At 46.6% G+C, this 10,236-nt stretch overlaps 1 pseudogene; it reads right to left on the bottom strand.

The window, feature by feature from the left end:
* Positions 1 to 4,850: 4,850 nt before the first annotated feature.
* LOC140415606 (5S ribosomal RNA) lies at positions 4,851 to 4,969 on the bottom strand (annotated as a pseudogene).
* Positions 4,970 to 10,236: the final 5,267 nt, after the last annotated feature.

Genomic DNA, 10,236 nt, shown 5'->3' with positions numbered 1-10,236 from the left:
AGAATATCTTTGAGCCCCATTTGCAATCATTTCAATCTCATTTATGGGGACGGCTGCAAGGCCAGCAAAGGCTGGAGTTGGCACCCCAGGTGCAGGGGGCCACTATGCAACTTGGCCGCCCATCAGGCTGAGGAGGGACTCAGAATATGAGGCCAGCAACGACCCTAGGTGTACAGGCGTCATTGGTCATTCAATGAGCTGACGGATACCATGTGCCCTGGAAGACTGTGGCTCAGCAGGGAGACAGTAAGGTACCTGTGCCACGTTCTTCTGGGGCACTCGGAAATCCCCTGCGTCCTCGCTGATGTGGCACACCATGGAGGAGGATTGGATTGGTTTATTGTCACATTTACCGAGGTACAGTGAAAAGTATTATTCTGCGTGCTCCCGATGGCCGTGAAGGTCATTGCAGCCATGAACTTTCACACCACCGGGTCATCCCAGGGCTCAAGCAGGGACCTGTTTGACAGATCACAATGTGCAGCCCACGGGTGCATCCGGGTGTTTATGGACGCTCTGTATGGCCGGGCATCCAACTATATCAACTTCCAGCTGGACAAGGCCCACCAAGATACCTGGGCTGCAGGATTTGCTGCAATCACCGGGATTCCCTTGGTTCAGGGGCAATTGATGGCACGCATGTCGCCCTGTGAGCACCGGGACACGAGTGCCCAAATTAACAGAAAAGAGTTCCACTCAGCCGTCCAGAATGTGTGCGACCACTGCCTCCAAATCATGAACATGTGAGCCTGATACCCAGGGAGCATGCATGTTAATTACCTCCTGGGACACTTGGAGATCCCCGGTGTCTTCGAGGACTACCCCAGGATGATGAGTTGTCTTGTGGGGGACAAGGGATACCCACTGATGACATGGCTGATGATGCCGGTGCGAGGCCTGAGACCAAAGGCAGAGACCCATTATAAAGAGGCCCTCTATATATCTGATATCTGAGCAGTGCATCAGCCTGCTGAAAATGCAGTTCCGATGCCTGGACTGCACTGGTGGTGCCCAACAGTACACCCCCCAAGAGTGCCTCCCGTTTTGTGGTGGTCTGCTGTGCGCTCCACAATCTGGCACAGCAGCAGGGTGACATGCTGGAGGAGGAGCAGGAGGGGGAGGGACATGCGGCCTCGCCGGAGGAGGAGGAGGAGGCAATCCAGGAGGGGAAGAAGGATGAGCCCAAGGAGGAGCCGGAAAATGGAGGACATGCGACGGTAAGGCTCCAACATGCGAGGAAGACCAAGGAGACCCTCATCATCTACAGATTCTCCCATTATGAGGCAAATCCATCAGCTCAACAGCATGCTTCCAATCCCATTCTCCCCCCATTTCTGACCCTCCCTACAATACCCCCTCCCCATTTCCCTCCTTCCTCCCCAATTCCCCTCCCCATTTCCCTCCCTCCCCTTTCCCTCCCACCCCAATCCCCCCTTGCTCCCTCCCCCCATTTCCATCCCTCCCCCCAATCCTCCCCCTCCCTCATTTCCCTCCCCCAATTAGCCCAAACCCCCCTCCCCCCACCATTTCCCTCCCGCAATCCTCTCTCTCCCCTCGTTTCCCTCTCTCCCCCAATCCCCACTATCCATTTTGTCCCTCCCCCCCCCCATTTCCCTCTCATCCCATGGATTCTCATTCATTCTCATTCCCGCCCCCCTTTGTGGGGGTGACATGGCCATCACACCCGGGTAGTTAATGATTAGTATAGCATATTGCAACCTACACAGTATCAGTGCCTAGGCCAAAGTCCTTATCATGGAATTTGCAGAAAGTCATGGAAACTAGGAAAGTCATGATAGCCACCAACTACATGTAATGGAACAGCCAGAGGCAGAAGGGTCTTACAGTGATATCTGTGGTGAGCTCTGCAATTAACTGAACCCACCCTCTCCACTCCACTGTTACTTCGGACTTATTTTCAATCATGGAATTGTAATCATTTCACTGCTTTAGCATTAACTTAGAAATGGACGTTGCTCCTATTCACTCCTGGACTGTTAGCACTTTGCAGAAAAGTTTCACTTTACAAACAAATGCACGGACCATTATGTCCTGCGATGCTGGTATAAACTCATGTAAAATGTGAATAATTCCAATTAGTAATGTAATGAGACGTAATATTAAGTAGGAAAATAATTTGAGAAGACAGGATTTGATAATTGGGTTTCCATTTCAGAAATTTCTAGATGGTCGATTCAAAAAATAAAACCAGACTGGTAGATTCATTTTAAAATGAATCGTCTGCATGCTGACTCATTGCGTACATTTGGATTTTTGATTGCTTGTGCTCATTTTGTACTTCAAAGGCCACAGGTACTTTCCAAATTCATAGTGCCAAAAAAAAATTGAGTAGTGACTGCTGCGTACTCATTGCCGTTGAGTGACTTCTTTTTAATTTCATGGAAACGTAGACATGTATCCCCGGTTAAGGGATACAGCTGCACCATGGATTGGCAGGAACAGCAGAGGTTTGATCCCTCTCTTTGCACTGAGCTTCTCGTTTACTTTATGCTGCCTTGAGGCAAGGGCCTACCTTCCACTTAACTCCTCCACATGGGGTTGAGGTGAGAGGGAAAATCATTGCATACCTTCCCCTTGGCTTCAAAGACACAGTGACAGATGTCTGCGAGGAGGTTAACTTACCCTCGCTCTCCACTGAACAAACCTCCATGAGAAGCAGGTTAAGCATAAAAAGATTTAACTGTGTTCATCTGATAAAAAAAAGAAGTGAGGAGTCAAACAGCGCTGGTAGTTTATTCCACAGCACTGTTTCCCTCCTTATTAATTTGTTCCTTAATTTATCCCATGTTCCTTATCCTGCTTTTTCACCCGAGGAGAATATTTCACATTTGCAGATCTGGAAACCAATATTTTGGAACAAAGGGCAACTTCCTAGTTTGGGATTTAATGCCATCACATTTTATCTCCATCTGTCAAATTCCTTCTAAACAGCACAATATACACATCCTTACCCTAGATCCTGTTTACTTCCTTTGAGTTCATTTTTAATGCAAACATTTCTGAAATGTTATTGCTAGTTTGGTACAGGCTCATCAGTACAGTATCACGTCAACATTTTCCTCCATTGAAAATAATGACGCGGCAAGTATACAAATCAGACCTCAGAGAAACAGCTTGACTCAATTGAGCTATATTTCTTACAGGTTAAAGTCTCATTATGCATTAGAGCATTCAGCTGAAAACCTCAGTGCAGTAATGAGGCAGTGCAGCAATTTTGGATGATGTTGCTTTTCGAATCAGAATTATTCTGAATACCCATTTAACCTGTTTGGCTGGATACTATAAAATCCCAGGGCACCATTCACATAAGTGCGGAACTATATTCATAGAATCTCTATAGTGAAGAATGAGGCGGGGGGGGTGGGGGGATCTGGCCCCGGCGGCGGCACCCACGGTGGCCTGGCCCGTGATCGGGACGCACCGATCTGCGGGCGGGCCTGTGCCGTGGCGGCACTCTTTCCCTCCGCGCCGGCCGCTGTAACGGTCCGCCATGGCCGGGCCGGAGAAGAGCCCCCTGCACATGCGCTGGGATCACGCCAGAACACGCTGACGCTCCCAAGCATGCGCCAACTCGCTCCGGCCGGCGGAGGCCCTTCGGCACCGGTTGGCGTGCGCCAACCCCGCCAGCCCCAGCCTAGTTCCCGAAGATGCGGAGGATTCGGCACCTTCCGGGCGTCCCGATGCCAGAGTGGTTCACGCCACTCCTCAGCACCGGCATGGCCCAACCCGCCGGATAGCAGAGAATCCCGGCCATGGTTCCCCTTTTGACAACTCTGCCTTGTCTCCACCCTCCCTGCCAAATTCGGAATAACGGGGTTTAATCTGGCCTTCTAGCGACAACCCAGTGACAACTCGGCTGGAGCTATGTCTGTCGTAGTATGCGGGATGGCTCTGTAAGCCAGGAGAAAACTTTACACCGATCCGGTGATTCTCCGGGTATCAAAAGTGTAAAGTCCCCAATGAAGTAGCTGATTGTTTTTTTTTCGTCAGCCTTGAATGCTTGGACATCACATTCAGCTAACCTATTTGATAACAATGATGGGGCGTTCTCTTATGAGCATGGTGCCGTGCCAATGTGTTTAATGCCATTGAAGGCCATGAACCTTTGGAACTCTGCACTAGTGAATGCTGTACCAGTGTCTGATACTAGCACCTCTGGCACACCTTGGATTGCATAGCATTGACATGACTTCTCAAGTGTAGTGTGGGAAATTATAGATCTCATTTCGAAAACTTCAATCCATTTTGAATGGGCACCCACCATCAGCCAGAACATTGTGCCCATAAAGTGGTCAATGTATTCAACGTGGACTCTCATCCATGGCCGACCTGGCCTTTTCCATGGGTGTAAGGGAACCGTGGCAGGAAATTTCTGTTGTAGTTGGCACTGGTCACACTGTTTTACCATCTGTCCTATGCCTACATCAATCACAGGCCACCAGACATAGCTCCCCGCTAACACTTTCATATTTGAAATGCCTAGATAGGCACTAGTTAGTCCAGTATTTGACTTGCTGTGCTGAGGTAGGCAAGGAATTTATAAAGTTGAAGGCCATCACAATCTCTTGTAGTACTAAGGGGGGGATGGTGTGCTTTCAGGTAATGGAAGATGAATTAAGGCGTCTGCAATGGTTATGTGTGCCCCTGGTTGATGCTCAAAAGTGTACTCATAGGCCTCTAATAACTACGCCCACTGCTGAATTTGGGCCAAAGCTATTGGGGGTAACGTCTTGTCTTCTTTGAAAAGTCCTGAAAGCAGCTTATAGAATTTACAGTGCAGAGGGAGGCCATTCGGCCCATCTAGTCTGCACCGGCTCTTGGAAAGATAAAGCCGACTGTACCTGGTATTCCCAGGCGGTCTCCCATCCAAGTACTAACCAGGCCTGAGTCTGCTTAGCTTCCGAGATCAGACGAGATTGGGCGTTTTCAGACTAGTATGGCCGTAATGATTTCATGGGATAATACAGCCCCAACTCTACATGGAGAAAAACTCATGTAAGCAGTATTTTTTTCTTTAAATCATAATGTACTAATAAGTTTGAATATTGAAGGCCTTGCTTCACTTGATTGAAAGCTTTATTTTGTGGCTTATTCCAGTACAATTTTTTGATGCTTCTTCAACAACACATGTAACAGAGCTAGCAATGTTGATAGGTGAGGGAGAAACTGTCCATAGTAGTTAACCATTCCCAGGAAAGATTAGGGGCTGGATTCTCTGCAACCCGACGGCGAAATCACAGCCGGCGCCGGGGCGGAGAATCCAGTTTGACGCCGTAATCGGGCCCAGTGCCGATCCGGTGATTCTCCGGGTATCAAAAGTCGGCGTCATCATGGAGTACGCCACGCCGCCGGGGGGCCATTGCCAGAGGCCCGCTCAGCAATCCTTCGCTCCCGCCCGGCCGAGTTCCCGACGGCGTGGAACTAACCACCTATTGCCGGTCGGGATGCTCGCGTGGCGGCTGTGGACTCAGTCCGCAGCCGCTGTGGTCAGGGGCGGGCAGATCGGAGACCAGGGGGGCCTTATAGATGCCCAGGGATTTAATGTGCGGGGGTTGAGGCTCGGGTGCGCGGCTGATCGGGGTCTTTTTTCCTTCGGTCTGGCTCCACCATGGAGCACGGCGCGGCCGCTGGAAGTCCCCGCCGTGCGCATGCACGGCCTCTGACCCGGAAGTGCAAGCGCCCGTATCTGCAGCAAAAGCTGTGAGATTCACTCCTGGTCCCTGCTAGCCCCCTGCAGGGCTATGAATTCATTCCACTTTTTTGCAGGAATTTCAGGAGTAAAACTCCACCGTTTTACGTGGGGGCACAGTCTCAATTTCGGAGAATCCAGCCCCTGAGCTCTGAGATGTTCTTTGGGGCTGGTGCATCTTTATCTTCTATTGGGTGTAGCCCTGGAACATCCACCTTTTATCCAAGATAATCCACCTCATTCGCCTGATAGGTGCACTTTTCTCTCTTCAGGTTCACTGTTTCGAATTTTATCCAGATTTGCCATATGGTCCTCCACAGTGGACCTTGTAAACAGAATATCATCACAGTAAACAACAAATTTGGGCAACCCTTGCAGTAAGATCTTCATAGTCTGCTGGAAGATGGCACAAGCTGACGAAACTCCAAAGGGTAAACGTATATATTGATAGCCCTTTGTGGATGTTTACGGTGATATAGGCTCTCGATGCCTCATCTAGTTCCAATTGTTGGTAGACAAGGATCATGTCCAACTTAGTATGTGTCAGGCCCCAGCCAATTTTACATACACAAAATAGAGGGCCTGTATGAGATACCTGTCCAACTTTGCAGCATGGTACACCATTAACTTCTAAACTCCATAAATTCCGACTGTCTTGTCGGGTTTAACTACCGGTATGATGGGTGTGGCCCACTCAGCGAGTTGTACGGGTTTTATGATGCCCAGATCTTCCAATCGCTGCAATTGTGTTTCAACTTTTTCCACTAACTCATATGACGCAGCCCTTACCCTAAAAAACCTTGGTGTAGCTCCCAGATCTACTTGAATCCCAACTTGGAATCCTTTAATCTTTCCAAATTCGTCTTGGAATATTTTTTGATATTTCATTAAGACCTCATTTGGGCCCCTTCCTCGAATCTTAAAGATCTCCAGCCAGTTTAATGTTATCCTCCGGAACCAATCGTATCCCATCAAGCTCAGTCCCTGGCCTCACGCCACTATCAGTGCAACCTGTGCTGACTGCTGTCTGTAACCCATTGGGGTTGTAGTTGTTCCTCTTTCTTTGTCGCCTATCCGGTAAAGGTAGCTAATTTTGCTGCAGTGTTCAGCAACTTTAGGGGTTGAACGCCTTCTTTCAGATACTGGCAAGTACGTTCATTTATACCAGTGTCAGATGCCCCTGTTTCCACCTGCATTTTAGTGGCCTGCCGTTTATTATCAGCACGACTGTGCTGGGGGCTACCTTGCCCTCGCCCACATTGTTTAAGGACATGACATTACTTTCTCCCAATGGACAATCCTCCATTTTATTTCTCAATGCTTGATTACTTGCTTTGTTCCTACTGGGCTGGCTTACATTTATGCCTAAGATTAATGGTTCCTAACCTTTTTTACATCATGGCACATCTTCATACTATAAATATTTTTGATGCACATATATTTTTTTCCAATTGAACTTCCTTCTCACAGAAGCCTTGTATCTCTAAAACCTCCTAAAAACATGTCAAGCCACCATTTAATACAATTTTAATTAGTTTAAGAAGTTTACAATGTGTGCCTCATCACCATTTGCATGTCTAATACAATATTGGAGCCTGTTTCTCATTTTCTTAATGTTATTGGTTCCTGTTTCTTTCCTCTGTCTTCTTCCCTTACTGGGACCTTTGATATCTTTACTTCTCCCTGTCTTCACTCTTTTTTTTAACCACTCCCAGTCTTCCTCACTTCTCCCAGGCTTTCGCACCCTTTTTGTGATTTTGTTTTTTGTGCAAATACAGTCTTCAACTCCGTGGTCAGAATCTCCGATTCCGAAAGAACCTGGGATCTCCTGTACATGCGTCAGCCAGGAATGGGCTGCACAAGTGCGGTTTGGAATGTTTTATGTTGGTAATCTGAACCAGCAGGGAAGGGGCCACGCGTGTGTAGTTCTGATTTTATTTGCATTGGTTAGACCCATGCGCATGGTAAATGTAAAAGAGTCGAATCGTGCATGTGTTGCCAATTCACAGCCGGTCTATGCGTGGGAGGCGCAAGGTTCATTGGGACTTAGGGATGCCAACCATGCAGCTGAAAATGAAGATTAGATTTAATTTATTTGCATTAATGTTTACTCGTTTTGAATCTTATTTTGCAGCACACTTGTGGAACCTTCACAGCACACCTGTGTGCCGAGCCACACCGGTTGGGAAACTCTGCCTTAGATGGCCTTTTTTCCCGCACTCTTAGCATTCGGCTCATTTGAATTTCCATACTTTTGGAGAGTGGTTTACCGCACATCAAAAGGACTCCAACCTTTTTCCTAGGCTGCTTAAATCTTAGGTATTAATGATTCTTCCCACTTCTCTACTCAATTCACTGCCTAAGCCTCTCGCGCCATTACTCTTCTAGGTTTCCCACCCTAACTGATGGACTTCAATGCTTTCTTCGCCTGTAACTCTTGGGCGCCCTCTTTGGTTGTTGATTGTTGTCGCCATTTCTAACGCCTTCATGAAAGTCAACTCGGACTCAGCCAACAGTTTATTTTATATGGCTACGTTAATCAAACCGCAGACTAGCTGATCACTTAGCATATCATTTAAGGCTGATCCATAGTTGCAGCACTCTGCAATCCACTTTAGCCTGGCTACGAATGCTGTGAAGATCTCCCCCGGTGGCCCTCCTCATTGAGTTAAACTTATATCTTCGCAGTGTCACAAATGATTTAAAATGATCAAGCCCCTTCACTAGTTCCACCAGTTCTACAAATAACTTAGTATCAGGAGCCTCCGGAGATGTAAAACTATGAATCAGATTGTAAGTCTGGGTCCTGCGGGTCGTAAGTAAAATGATTTTCTTTCCAGCCTCTTCCTCTATTATGTTAGCCCTGAAAATATGCTGCAGCCATTCGATATACTGCACCCAATTCTCAGTAATCAGGTCAAAGGTTTTTAGCTTCCTGAAGAGAGGCATGCTTGAGTGAGGTGTAGGAAAGGTTAAAAAGTATAACTGCGATTAAAAGGACATGAAATTAATCTTTGCTGCTGAGGTGGTAGTCTTTGTAGTTGGTGATCTTGAAATTATCAGTTGGTTTGGATCTTTTAGAATCTTTTGGATCTTTGGATCTTGGGGGCTGCAGGGGTTCTGCCAGAGTGTCACCTTAATTTGTACAGGACTCCACCAGACTGCCTCTCAGTCTCATTGAGATAGTATTAGATTTGTATACCTGGGAGTTTAAAAGAGGATTTTCCATCCACACTGCCTCTGGAATGCTTGTCTGTTCTTTCTGCAGATTAAGATTAACTGTTGTGAAAAGAAAGGTCTTTACTTTGCACCTTCAGACAGTGAACCATCAGAACAAAGAGATCAGGGCTTGTACGTGCCAGCTTCTTGATCCAACCGAAAACTAATTTGGAAAACAGAGAATGCCTACCAACTTGGCTGAGAAGAAAACAGAACCTCAAACTGGGGACTTTATTATTATTATTATTGAGAGCGATCCACTCCCTTCAGGGAGACAGAACTTAAAACCTTCCTCAGCCCTATCCCAAAATCAGCTGCTTCCTATTATTAGTGGCCAGGGTTTAGAGAACACCAAAGTATATCATGGAGTTCACCTGACCCACAACTTTTAATAGATTTTGGTTATGGGGAGCACACGGGCTTACTTTACAGGTGTGATGCAACAGAGATCAAAAGTATTGTTTAAAACAAAAACAATGTTTATTCTATGAATCCAGTTGACATTTTATAAACACACAGTAAACATCTTATCAACTACCAACACTGATACTCCCTCAATGGTACAGTACTCCAGAGGTAACCCTCAGTAACTTTCCTAACATCATCCGTAAGTCAAAACCCTTTTTAACAAAGACAATAGGGTTGCATTCCTTACAGAAACAGGTATTACTTTGAAATCATCAAGTGATCTGGAGACATTCTTTAGAGAGAGAGAGAGAGACCCAAAATATACCTCATTGGTTTGAATGCAGCTCTCCAACTGAAAACGAAACTGTAACTCAGCTACAAAACAGCTTCCAGCTCAAAACGAAAGTAAAAAGCAGAGCCAGAGCCCAGCTCCACCCACACACTGACATCACTGCTGCCACTTGAGAAGACAAACCTTTCTTAAAGTGACATTCCTATGACACTATGTTTTCACAGAACTAACTGCAGACCACTTGCAGCCTTTTAATCAGATGTTACCTACACAGGCCTGGCTTTTTAAATCTGTTTTGGGCTACTCTATATATTTAAGCAGAACTGAGAGCCAAAATGGATACTGCCTTCTGTTCCAGAAACTTCTGAAGGGAATTATAGTTGAAAGAAGGAGATATCCCAGAAATTCAAAGGAGATGATTGGCTGCTAGCCAAGTCCATCACATAACATCATGGGACAATACCACACAGCACACTGCGGTTTGGAGAGGGTCAAAAGTCTGTCGTTTAACAGCAGACAGCAAAACATTAATTAAAAGGACACCAGGATCGGGCAAGGATTTAAAAGAGGTTCCTTACAGTACCTGTATACTAGCCTTTTGTTATTA

This window comes from Scyliorhinus torazame, chromosome 4 (assembly GCF_047496885.1).
Source record: "Scyliorhinus torazame isolate Kashiwa2021f chromosome 4, sScyTor2.1, whole genome shotgun sequence".
Taxonomy (NCBI): domain Eukaryota; kingdom Metazoa; phylum Chordata; class Chondrichthyes; order Carcharhiniformes; family Scyliorhinidae; genus Scyliorhinus; species Scyliorhinus torazame.
The sequence above is the reverse complement of the archived record's forward strand: the minus strand, read 5'-3'. Positions and strand labels throughout refer to the sequence as shown.